Genomic DNA, 12008 nt, shown 5'->3' with positions numbered 1-12008 from the left:
GTCATTTAAACACATATATCCATCATCAGTCCCCCGCCCCTCACCCCCCACGCAAATGGGAGCAGAAATTTGACTTTTAAAAAATCGGGAGTGCCACTATATTACCTCAGCGACCCAAAACTATGGATTCGACACTATTTTCGATTATGTTTTTACCTGAACACTCTAACCCCCCACCCGTAAGGGGGCTGGTGGCGGCTTAAACACACAGTGCTCGTCTCCGGATAGCAAATAATAAGTGCTCAAAATTTGATTGAAATTGCTCCAGTGCTTTAGGAGATGTGTCATTTACATACATACATCCATTTTTATATATAGTAAGATTAGTAATTCTCTAGCCATTTATTCTTTCTTTCCTAATACGTTTACCCACCAGGGTTGTCTTTCTTCCTCAGACTCAAAGAGGGATCCAGACTCTACCGCCTCAAGGGGAATGTCCAGGAGCGTGAAACTTTGGGTCAGTGGATAAAACTGGGGAGGAGGACCAATACCTCGCCCAGGCGGCCTCACCTGCTATGGTGAACAGGGGCCTCGTGGGAGGATGGGAAGTTTGAAGGGATAGACAAGTAAGAGGGAAGGAAGCGGCCGTGGCCTTCAGTTAGGTAACATCCCAAGCATTTGCCCGGAGATGTGGGAAAACATGGAAAAACCACTCCGTTGGTGACTGAGGAAGGAATCTAACCTGGGCCTCCGAGAGGTGGCAGCTAATCACACTAATTACCACATCACAGAAACGGACTCAGGATACTATTGCCTTTGAACAATCTTTAGAATTAGATATTGTTGGTACTTTAAAAAATTGGGACATGAAAGCTGGTACTTCGGATGTAAAGGTTGAGAAACATTGATCCACGACTATTTATAGGTAGAAAAACAGGAAAGTAATTGGATTCATTATAATTGCCGGATTAAAACCTCTGGACATTAATGCTCTTTAAATCAACACAAAGTAACATACAGTACATCACACATTAAGACTTTCAAAATCACATGCGATGGCCGGGAATCGAACCCGGATCAACTGCTTGGAAGGCAACTACGCTCACCATTACACCACCATCGCACGTTGAATATCGCGCTCTCCACGAGGTGTTATAAAGTGGTTCGTGTCTCTTGACCGCGCAATTATCACGTACTTTGTAAGAGATCAGTTCGAATTCTTATCCGTAACGAATCGTGTGTTTATTTAACTGAGACTACTGAGAGCTCAAGTGGTACAGATTTAAGCTCGCATTATTAAATTCAAATATTTATTTTCTTATTTTCTTTCTTTCTTAATACGTTTACCCTCCAGGGTTGGCTTTTCCCTAGGACTCAGCGAGGGATCCCACCTCTACCGTCTCAAGGGCAGTGTCCTGGAGCTTCAGACTCTTGGTCAGGGGATACAACTGGGGAGTATGACCAGTACCTCGCCCAGGCGGCCTCACCTGCTATGCTTAACAGGGGCCTTGTAGGGGGATGGGAAGATTGGAAGGGATAGGCAAGGATGAGGGAAGGAAGCGGCCGTGGCCTTAAGTTAGGTACCATCCCGGCATTTGCCTGGAGGTGAAGTGGGAAACCACGGAAAACCACTTCGAGGATGGCTGAGGTGGGAATCGAACCCACCTCTACTCAGTTGACCTCCCGAGGCTGAGTGGACCCCGTTCCAGCCCTCGTACCACTTTTCAAATTTCGTGGCAGAGCCGGGAATCGAACCCGGACCTCCGGGGGTGGCAGCTAATCACGCTAACCACTACACCACAGAGGCGGCACAACTTAATTAATTAATTTAATTATTTCATATGTTACACTCCAGGGTTTGTTTTCCCCCGGACACAGCGTGCGATTCCAACTCTACCACCTCAAGGGGGTGTCCTGGTGCGTGAGAATTGGGGTCGGGGGATAGAACTGGGAAGGAGGAATAGTACCTCGCCCAGACGGCCTTACCTGCTATTGTGAACAGGGGCCCTATGGGAGGATGGGAATATTGGAAGGGATAGACAAGGAAGAAGGAAGGAAGCGGCCGTGGCCTTAAGTACATTGCATTTGCCCGGAGAAGTGGGAAACCGCGGGGAAAAAAAATCACTTCAAGGATGACTGAGGGAGGAATTCAACACGGGCCTCCGGGGGAATGACAGCTAACCATACTAATTCCCACACAACAGAGGCGGACTCAGAATACTATTGTCTTTATATACTTTCATTTTCCTTATTGTAATTGGAATGTCCATAATGATGGTCATCATCATCATCTGTTTACCCTCTAAGTCCGGCTTTTCCCTCGGACTCAGCGAGGGATCCCACCTCTACCGCCTCAAGGGCAGTGTCCTAGAGCTTCAGACTCTTGGTCGGGGATACAACTGGGGAGAATGACCAGTACCTCGCCCAGGCGGCCTCACCTGCTATGCTGAACAAGGGCCTTGTGGAGGGATGGGACGATTGGAAGGGATAGGCAAGGAAGAGGGAAGGAAGCGGCCGTGGCCTTAAGTTAGGTACCATCCCGGCATTCGAATGGAGGAGAAGTGGGAAACCACGGAAAACCACTTCCAGGTTGGCTGAGGTGGGAATCGAACCCACCTCTACTCAGTTGACCTCCCGAGGCTGAGTGGACCCCGTTCCAGCCCTCGTACCACTTTTCAAATTTCGTGGCAGAGCCGGAAATCGAACCCGGACCTCCGGGGGTGGCAGCTAATCACACTAACCACTACACCACAGAGGCTGACTCATAATGATGGTACTTTCAATAATTGGGATGCGAGAGCTGGTACTTCAGATGTTAAGGTTAAGAAGAAATGATCCAGGATTAATTATAGATAGTTAAATAGGAAATAGAAGTAATTGGGTGTAATAAAACTGCCGGATTAAGAGAACTGGACATTAATGTTCTTTCAACGAACACAAAGTAACATACGTCACACACATTAAGGCTTTCAAAATCACATGCGATGGCCGGGAATCGAACCCGGATCAACTGCTTGGAAGGCAACTATGCTTACCATTACACCACCATCGCACGTTGAACGTCGCGCTCTCCACAAGGTGTTATAAAGAAGTTCGTGTCAGTTGACCGCGCAATATCACGTATTTTTTAAGAGATTAGTTCGAATTCTTATCCGTAACGAATCGTGTGTTTATTTAACTGAGACGATAGAGAGCGGAAGTGGTACAGATTTAAGCTCATTATTCAATTCAAATGTTTATTTATTTATTTATTTATTTATTTATTTATTTATTTATTTATTTATTTATTTATTTATTTATTTCATGAGTTTACCCTTCAGGGTTGGTTTTCCCTCGGACTCAGCAAGGGATCCCACCTTTACCGCCTCAACGGCAGTGTCCTGGAGCATGAGAGTTGGGTCGGAGGATACAACTGGGAAGGAGGACCAGTAGTTTCTCCAGGCGGCCTCACCTGCTATGCTGAACAGGAGCCTTGTGAGGGGATGGGAAGACGGGAAGGGATAGACAAGGAAGAGGAAAAGAAGCGCCCATGGCCTTAAGATGGGTACCATCCCGGAATTTGTCCACGGAAGTGGGTAATTAAGAACTACTTCGAGGCTGACTGGTGAGGAATCGAACCCTGGTCTACGGCGGTGACAGCTTATCACACTAATTACCACACCACAGAGGCGCACTCAGAATACTGTTTTTCTTAAAAAAAATTCTTTCCTTACGTAAGAGGGAAAAACCACCCTGGAGGGTAAACAGATTAAGAAAGATGGAAGAAAGTAAGAAAGAAAGACGTTTTTTTCTTACCATCTTAAAAAAAAATTGGTGCATGAAAGTTGGTACTTCAGATGCAAAGGTTGCGAAACATAAGTCCAGGACTAATTTTAGACAAGAAAATATGAACGAAAATAGTTGCATAGTCCGCCTCTGTGGTGTAGTGGTTAGTGTGATTAGCTGCCACCCCCGGAGGCCAGGATTCGATTCCCGGTTCTGGCACGAAATTTGAAAAGTGGTACGAGGGCTGGAACGGGGTCCACTCAGCCTCGGGAGGTCAAATGAGTAGAGATGGGTTCGATTCCCACCTCAGCCATCCTGGAAGTAGTTTTCCGTGGTTTCCCAATTCTCCTCCAGGCAAATGCCGGGATGGTACCTAACTTAAGGCCACGGCCGCTTCCTTCCCTCTTCCTTGTCTATCCCTTCCAATCTTCCCATCCCCCGCAAGGCCACTGTTCAGCATAGCAGGTGAGGCCGCCTGGGCGAGGCACTGGTCATCCTCTCCAGTTGTATCCCCCAACCCAGACTATGAAGCCCAGGACACTGCCCTTGAGGCGGTAGAGTTGGGAACATATAAAGAAGAAGAAGAAGAAGAAGAAGAAGAAGAAAGAAAGAAAGAAACAAAATTATATAATTAACTAGCATGTACCCGCGGCTTTGCCCGCGTTAATTAATTCAACTGCTTTATATAATAATTTTTTTTTCCCCCTTATAGAGCTTCCGGTCAAACAATTTTAGTGTCCTTCCAAATGAGCTAAGATATATAGTGCGTTTGCCTTTCAAACTCTTGAACAAACCACGTACAACTGACAAAGGGAGAAGCAGCCTTTTCGAAGATGGAGTCCTACAACTTTGAGAGATTGTTCTTGTGCCGTGTTGGTTTTCATAGCGAAACTGAAACAAACGTGGAACTGCAGACATCTAAACTTAAACTGTATATCCGAAGAAATTATTGGTGAATCCGAGGAATATTACTTCACTCATGGCATGCCCAATCATGAGAATGGCTTCAATAATATTAGCCATCAGTTTCAGTATTCTTATTCTTAACAAGGATAATCGGTGCCACAATTTTCCGCTCTAAGGATACTCCAGGTGACTCTAAGTCTTTCGAAAGCTCTGCCCTTTAGTCGACAGAGTTGTAACTTTGTAGAACATTGGATAATTCTTGTAAAAGTTGGTTGTTGATGACGTTGACAGCTTCACTTCTAGGAGCAAGAATTGCACTTAGACACAGCCATGCGTCTTAGGTGAAAACTGCGCCCACCTATGACAAACATTTCAGATCTTTGTATGCCGTAGATTTTGCTAGGCATCGCACACATGCACACAGACAGACAGACAGACAGACAGACAGACAGACAGACAGACAGACAGACAGACAGACAGACAGACAGACAGACAGACAGACAGACAGACAGACAGACAGACAGACAGACAGACAGACAGACAGACAGACAGACAGACAGACAGACAGACAGACATCATGGACCGAAGGAAAATGGCTTCCTATTTCATGGACTTAAAATCGTCTATCTTGTGTCCTATATATTTCCTCTAAATGTCCCCTTTCTCTACACGGTTTGGTTATGAAATGAGATGAATCTTCGCAGCGAGTTTTTACGACCGGATATCTTTCATGACGTCAACCTAATCAGATGAGTTAAAGAGATGAAATGAATTACATGATATATGATAGTAAGAATGAAGAGGATTAAACCCGGTGCCCGCACAAAGACCACTTCTCCCGAATACCTCAAGACTTTACGTCCCCATCCGACGGGCGAATCATCATCAACAGCGTCTTATGCCCTCATACCATATAAGACGAAAAACGGCTTCCTACGTCATGGACGTAAAATGGCTCCTTGAATTGTGTTCTCTACCTACCTTATGTACGCTGCCTAGCGACAGCGACTCTATGCATATAATCTTGGTGACAGCCCGTTGGATTGTCATATCACAATACACGTTTTCCGAAGGTTTTTCGTTCATAACTCACCAACGGAGGCGAAAATGAAAATTCCGGCTTCGAGGTGCTTTCAGATCCCCTTCCATCTACCTATGTTCAAAATTTCAGATCTCTGCGTGCTGAACATTTTGCTGGGGATCGTGCGCAGGAAGACAGACAGACAAATAGACAGGCAGACAAATACTTCCTTTTATTATTATAGATTACTAATGCAAGAATGACTTTTGTACTATCTACGCTACTACTGAAACAAAGTGAATGACTGGATTTCGAAACAAAAAAATTAAAACAAAAGCAATGCAGCATAAGAAAGCATTTTTACGTACCAAGACAACGGGAAGTACAAGTTGTTTTACGTCGCACCGACACAGATAGTTCTTATGGCGACGATAGGACAGGAAAGGGCTAGGACTCGGAAGGAAGCGGTCATGGCCATAATTAAGGTACAGCCCCTAATGTGAAAATGGGAAAGCACATAAATCCATCTTAAGGGCTGCCGAAGTGGGGTTCGAACCCACTATCTTCCGAATACTGGATACTGCCCGCACTTAAGCGACTGCAGCTATCGAGCTTGGTAACACATATTTTAGATTGAGCAGTTCGATAAGGGGACTCTGTGTAGCGGGAGACAAAAGCACAATCAAAACAAGTTTTCATTGAAAATGAGCAGGCTCGGCTTTTTTCTCACTGAAAACAGTTGGAAGCTACGATAAATTTGCATACCCCTTGAGACAACCTCGCATACCCTAGTGGTACGCGTACCACACTTTGAATACCACCAGTATACTGTAGTCAACCACCAGTATAGGCTTTCTTACGCCACATGCAAATATCCTATACGAGTGAGACGCTCTCCAAGATGCCACGCACCTGCTGATCTGTCTTCGACTCTATCATGTATACAGTATATACAATCTTTCAAGAAAATGCAAAGCCAACTCAGTTGCTACTTTTTGGAAATATTTAGTTTTACCGGACACGGACGGTAAGTAAGTACGGATTCGATTTCCGGCCAAGTCTGAATTTTTACCCCAATCTGAAGGCTGGTCCATGGTTCACTATTCCTACATGTAAACAATTCAGAAGCTATCTGACGGTGAGATAGCGGCCCCGATCAAGAAAGCGAAAAATAATGGTCGAAAGGATTCGTCGCACTGACCACGCATTACCTCTTAATCTACAGGTCTTCGGGCTGAGAAAGCGGTCGTTTGGTATGCCGAAGCTCGTTAGACTTGTAGCACACGAAGTTTGGTTTGGTCCAGCTCTGGGAAACTACTCAATCATTTTAGAAAGATTCAACAAAATATCCATACTCTCAACATTTTAGACTATCTTCATAATACCGTTCCTTAAGAGTAGTTCCATAAAATTACCGCATCTTCTGTACTTCAGGCAAGTTCCTTGAAAATAGTAAACCCTAAAGAGAAGCATCTTATTGGTCATAGTAGTAGTGAAAACAATTACGAACTTTTATAATAAGCAAAGTGATTTCTAATCATTGCATTGACTCAGTTTTGAGCATGAGTTTTTTTCGAGGTTGTTCCCGCACTGTTGAGAAGCTTAGAAGCGTTTCTAATATGGGGTCAGGGAGTTGTCTCCCCGCACCCACCACCACCACAGATATCCCAGGCAAGTTCGGATTTTAAAATTGTACAAGGTAAGCGCGTTGCTAGCCGCACGGTGATCTCACGACATGCAGACACTGTAATGGAGTTATCTGCAATCTCCAGCCTCAGCCGAGAATTGACCGGGGTGATGTAATGTTCATATTTTTACGTGCCAGCCATGTCGTAGCCGTCTTTGGTACTTTCTGAAAGGGATTAGCGAATCAGACCGGTGACGCCTAGAGAACATGGCCGGCCTCTCCTTGCATTGTGATTTCGTCTGGTTTCACCGTGGGCCTTCTGGAACGGGAAACGAGGAACGTCCCTGTCTAGCCGAGCCCCGAATATTTTATGTACTTCACCAGTAGAATATAAAAAAGAGGCTAGCCGCGAACAGTCACTCACTCAGTGATGAGAGTAGTTACACTTGACGGCTGTAGTACTCGCTGTCCCGCTGGAGTCTGAGTATCGTTGTGCTGGAGTACGAAGTACTGTGTGTGTACTATCGAGGACTGTAGATCGTCGTGGAGTCAGCGTGTGGAACAGCTGGCGTCAGTAGAATTGGAGCAGTGTTAAAACTGTTGTTTATTTATTTATCCGTGTCCGAAATCACTACAATATAATTACAACTACTCTATTTACACTTTGTTTTTCCAGTATTCAACTGTCGAGATGGCACATTCATTGGCTTCCACCAAATCCTTCATACTACATGGTTTAGGCAGATTTCTACAGATGAGAAGGTGTCCATGATCTTGCTTTTCACCACACTCACACAAATCTTGATCACCATACCCCCCACCTTTTCAGGTTGGTTTTACAACGTGTCACTCCAGATCTTAATCTGTCAAGTGTCTTCCAATATCCATACTGAAGATGATGTCCTGCAGCTGGCTTCTCTTTCACGTCCCATAATCCTACAGGCGACTTCCTTCTCCAGAGTTCCTTTCGCCGAGATTCGGCTGATGATGGGATTGACGTTGTTTGTAGGAAGCTCTTCCTAGATTTCAATCTTGATGGGTGGGCGTGAATTCCAAACATTGGATATCTTGGATCTGTTTCCTGCTGCTTCTTCTTCTTCTTCTCAATCTCTGCTGCAACTTATCTCCTAACATCTGGAGGTGCTACTCCCATAAGTGGAAAAATCTTATTAACAGGAGTTGGTCGTAAGCAGCCTGTAACAATGCGACCTGTCTCATGAAGGGCAACATCCACTTGATTTGTATGAGCGGCATTCCTCAGACCGGAGCAGCATACTCTGCAGCAGAGAAACACAGGGCAAGGGCAGATGTACGGAGGACATTAGGCTGTGCTCCCCATGTTTTGTGTGTGAGTTTGCGAATGACATTATTCCTGCTGCATACCTTCTGTTTGGTATCTATACAGTGCTGTTTATAAGTTAGGGCACGGTCCAACTTTACCCCTAGATATTTGGGTTGATCACAATGGTTTAATTTGTGTCCTTTGCAGGTTACATTTAACTCCTTTCTAGCTTCCTTGTTGCGCAGATGGAATACACATACCTGTGTTTTCTCCGGATTGGGTTTCAGGTGGTTCTCATCATAGTAGACAGCTAGTTCTTCAAGAGCAGATCTCAGTTTTAATTCTACTCCTTCAAATGTCACTCCTTGAGCAGCAAGAGCTGTGTCATCTGCATAGATGAAAGCCCTAATTCCGGTGCTAAGTGGCTGATCGTTAGCATAGATGTTATATAATATTGGAGCCAACACACTTCCTTGGGGAAGGCCATTCTTTTGACAACTCCATCGGCTTTTCTTGTCCTTCACAGTGACAAAAAACCGTTTGTTCTGGAGCAGGCATTGAATAAATTGTGTCAGTCGATAGTCTCTGGTTGTTGAATACAGCTTCCTTGTCCTTCTCTTATGATCAGATCAAAAATTAAATGTATGGCTTTTCAGGCGTTTGCTCTATTAACCAGCATTTCGTCTTTGGTCTGACACTAGACTCGTCAGAGTGGGATGTGTCAGACCCTACCCACTGATGCTGGGGTGTATGCAGGTGAACTTATCAGAAGCCTATTTATGAGGCACAGTCTGATAACTGCATACGGGAGATAAAACTCCACAATGGAATTAATGCCCGCCTAGCAATTCCAAATGGAAATTCTAAATTCCCATGGAGGGAACTAGATATTTTTCCACCAATAGAGCATATAAAAAATCAGATCAGTTATCAGACTGTGCCTCATAAATAGGCTTCTGATAAGTTCACCTGCATACACCCCAGCATCAGTGGGTAGGATCTGACACATCCCACTCTGACGAGTCTAGTGTCAGACCTAAGACGAAATGCTGGTTAATAGAGCAAACGCCTGAAAAGCCATACATCTAATTTTTGATCTGATTTTTATATGCTCTATTGGTGGAAAAATATCTAGTTCCCTCCATGGGAATTTAGAATTTCCACTTCTCTTATGATTCACTGTATCATAAGCAGCCGTGGGATCAATAAAAGCAACTCCTGTTATTTGTTTCCTCTCATATCCATCCTCGATATGCTGGGTTAGATTAAGTATCTGACCAGAACATGACTTCCCCGGTCTGAAACCTTGTTCCTTTATAATCTTTCTGTCGATAGAAACAGAAATACGATTCAATATTATCCTCTCCAGAATTTTGAGAAGATGACAGAGAAGAGATACGAGTCTGAAGTTTTGGGGGTCATTTGGCTCTTTTTCTGGTTTAAGCAAGGCCACAACTTTTGCTTTGCGCCAGATCTTCGGAACCAACATTCTAGTCACACACACGTTCGTCAGTTTCAAAACCCAGTTGATAATTATGTGATCAAAATGTTTTATTTGCTCTGATCTTATGTCATCCAAGCCGGCAGCTTTGTTATTTTTCATACATTTGATGGCAGTTCTCAGTTCTTCTTCCGTGAATGGTGTGCCAAGGTGGTCATTCTCCTCTTCATACCGTTCGATTTTTATTTATCTGGATCTTCTCGTGGTTTTGCCATTCAGCAATAGTTGATGGGCTATTTGATCAGGAATAACTTTACTTAACTCACAGGGCGAGACTGTAGGATCACCGTTAAGATTTTTAAGTAATTTCCAGGCTTGGCGACTTGAGCGTTCCATATCCAAACTTTCGAGAAGGTTACACCATTTTTCTTTTCTTGATGTTGATATAGCTTCGAGGAGGTGCTCTCGTGTTTGTATTGTATCCTCTGCGAAGGGATCAATTTCAAATAGCTGTTCATATTTATTAAGGAGGGATTTTGTGTCCTTATCAAGTCCAGGAATGTACATTGTTCTACAACCCCTAGGGATGTGTTTACGGGAGATGCTTTTTACTAATTGCACAAAATCTAGGTAATTTACTGGATCAGCCTTGATTTTTGCTACTTCATCATCCAGATTTTGAGAGAAAGTATTCCACTGAGCTTTTTTGAAGTTGAACTGTGTTTTAAACATAACTTTCTCTGGTTTAACAACTGCCTGTACGGTACATATAACAGCTCGATGCTGTGTTCTTGGAAATGGATCTGCAATTTGTTTCTTGGTTTGTTGAGCAATGTGTTCTGTGAAAAAATGTTGTCTGGGTTGTAACCTTGCCTCCATCGACCACTGTTAAAGGAATGGGGTAACTTTGGGTCATGTATTAGTTTAAGACCCATGCATTCGACCCATTCTTCTAAATTTTGCCAATTTGCGTCAGTCTCTTTGTATCCCCAAGACGTACTATGACAATTGAAATCACCGATGACTAGCTTTGTTGGTTGAGAATGGAAATTGCAAGTTTCTGTAAATTTATATTCTTTATTTGGTGGCTTATAAATAGATGTGATTGTACAGGATTTAATTTCAATGGTCAGGATTTCAATGTCATCTACACAGGTCAAGTTTGCAGATAAAAGGTTGGTGCCCTGTTTAATGAAAACTGCACTCCCATATAGTTCATTAGGTCTTTCCAGGACAAGTTTCATTCCGTTCACCTTTGGTCGGCGATCATTTGACCCTCTATGTGTCTCCTGAACCAGTAGGGTATCACAATTATGTTTTGTGCAAATGTCAGATAATAAGGCTTCCTTCTCTGGTGAAATTCCCTCTATATTAATTGAGATTGTTACTAAAGCTGGCATTGAAAATTGCCGTTTGTAGTTCATAATAACTAATAAGTTAGTGTTTCGGTGATGGAAGGATCAGTTGCTGAGGATTCCTCAACGTTACCCAGGGTACGTCCGATTGTCTTTACAATCTTCGTGGAGGATTTATTTATTTATTTATTTATTTATTTATTTATTTATTTATTTATTTATTTATTTATTTAATGCAAATATATAGACGTGCATCCAACTACAATATTATAAAGTATACATACAAAAACAACATTGAGAAATAAACAAAAATTAGCCGATCTATTGCGTAACAATAACATCAATAAAAATAATGGAGGATATAAACAAAAAAAGAAGCAGATAACACGGCATCCTTAACTTAATTGATTACCTGTAATATTTGCCTTCAAGATTTTAGAAGTCAGACTTTTTATATTGAAATAAATATTCAAAGATGTAATTTATTATACAGTGACATCTCTCTACTTAGAGATGAATTTAAATGTTTGTTTACCGGGCGAGTTGGCCGTGCGGTTAGGAGCGCGCGGCTGTGAGCTTGCAACCGGGAGATAGTGGGTTCGAATCTAACTGTCGGCAGCCCTGAAGATGGTTTTTCGTGGTTTCCCATTTTCACACCAGGCAAGTGCTGG

General features: G+C 43.3%; 2 non-coding genes across 2 annotated transcripts; both read right to left on the bottom strand.

Annotated features, from left to right (window-relative positions):
* Positions 1-991: 991 nt before the first annotated feature.
* TRNAG-UCC (transfer RNA glycine (anticodon UCC)) lies at positions 992-1063 on the bottom strand. The gene has a single exon. It is a non-coding gene; the product is annotated as a tRNA-Gly (tRNA).
* Positions 1064-2920: 1857 nt separating this feature from the next.
* On the bottom strand, positions 2921-2992 carry TRNAG-UCC (transfer RNA glycine (anticodon UCC)). The gene has a single exon. It is a non-coding gene; the product is annotated as a tRNA-Gly (tRNA).
* Positions 2993-12008: the final 9016 nt, after the last annotated feature.

Source organism: Anabrus simplex, chromosome 1 (genome assembly GCF_040414725.1).
Source record: "Anabrus simplex isolate iqAnaSimp1 chromosome 1, ASM4041472v1, whole genome shotgun sequence".
In the NCBI taxonomy this organism is placed as follows: Eukaryota; Metazoa; Arthropoda; class Insecta; order Orthoptera; family Tettigoniidae; genus Anabrus; species Anabrus simplex.
This window is presented reverse-complemented; position numbering and strand designations above follow the sequence as displayed.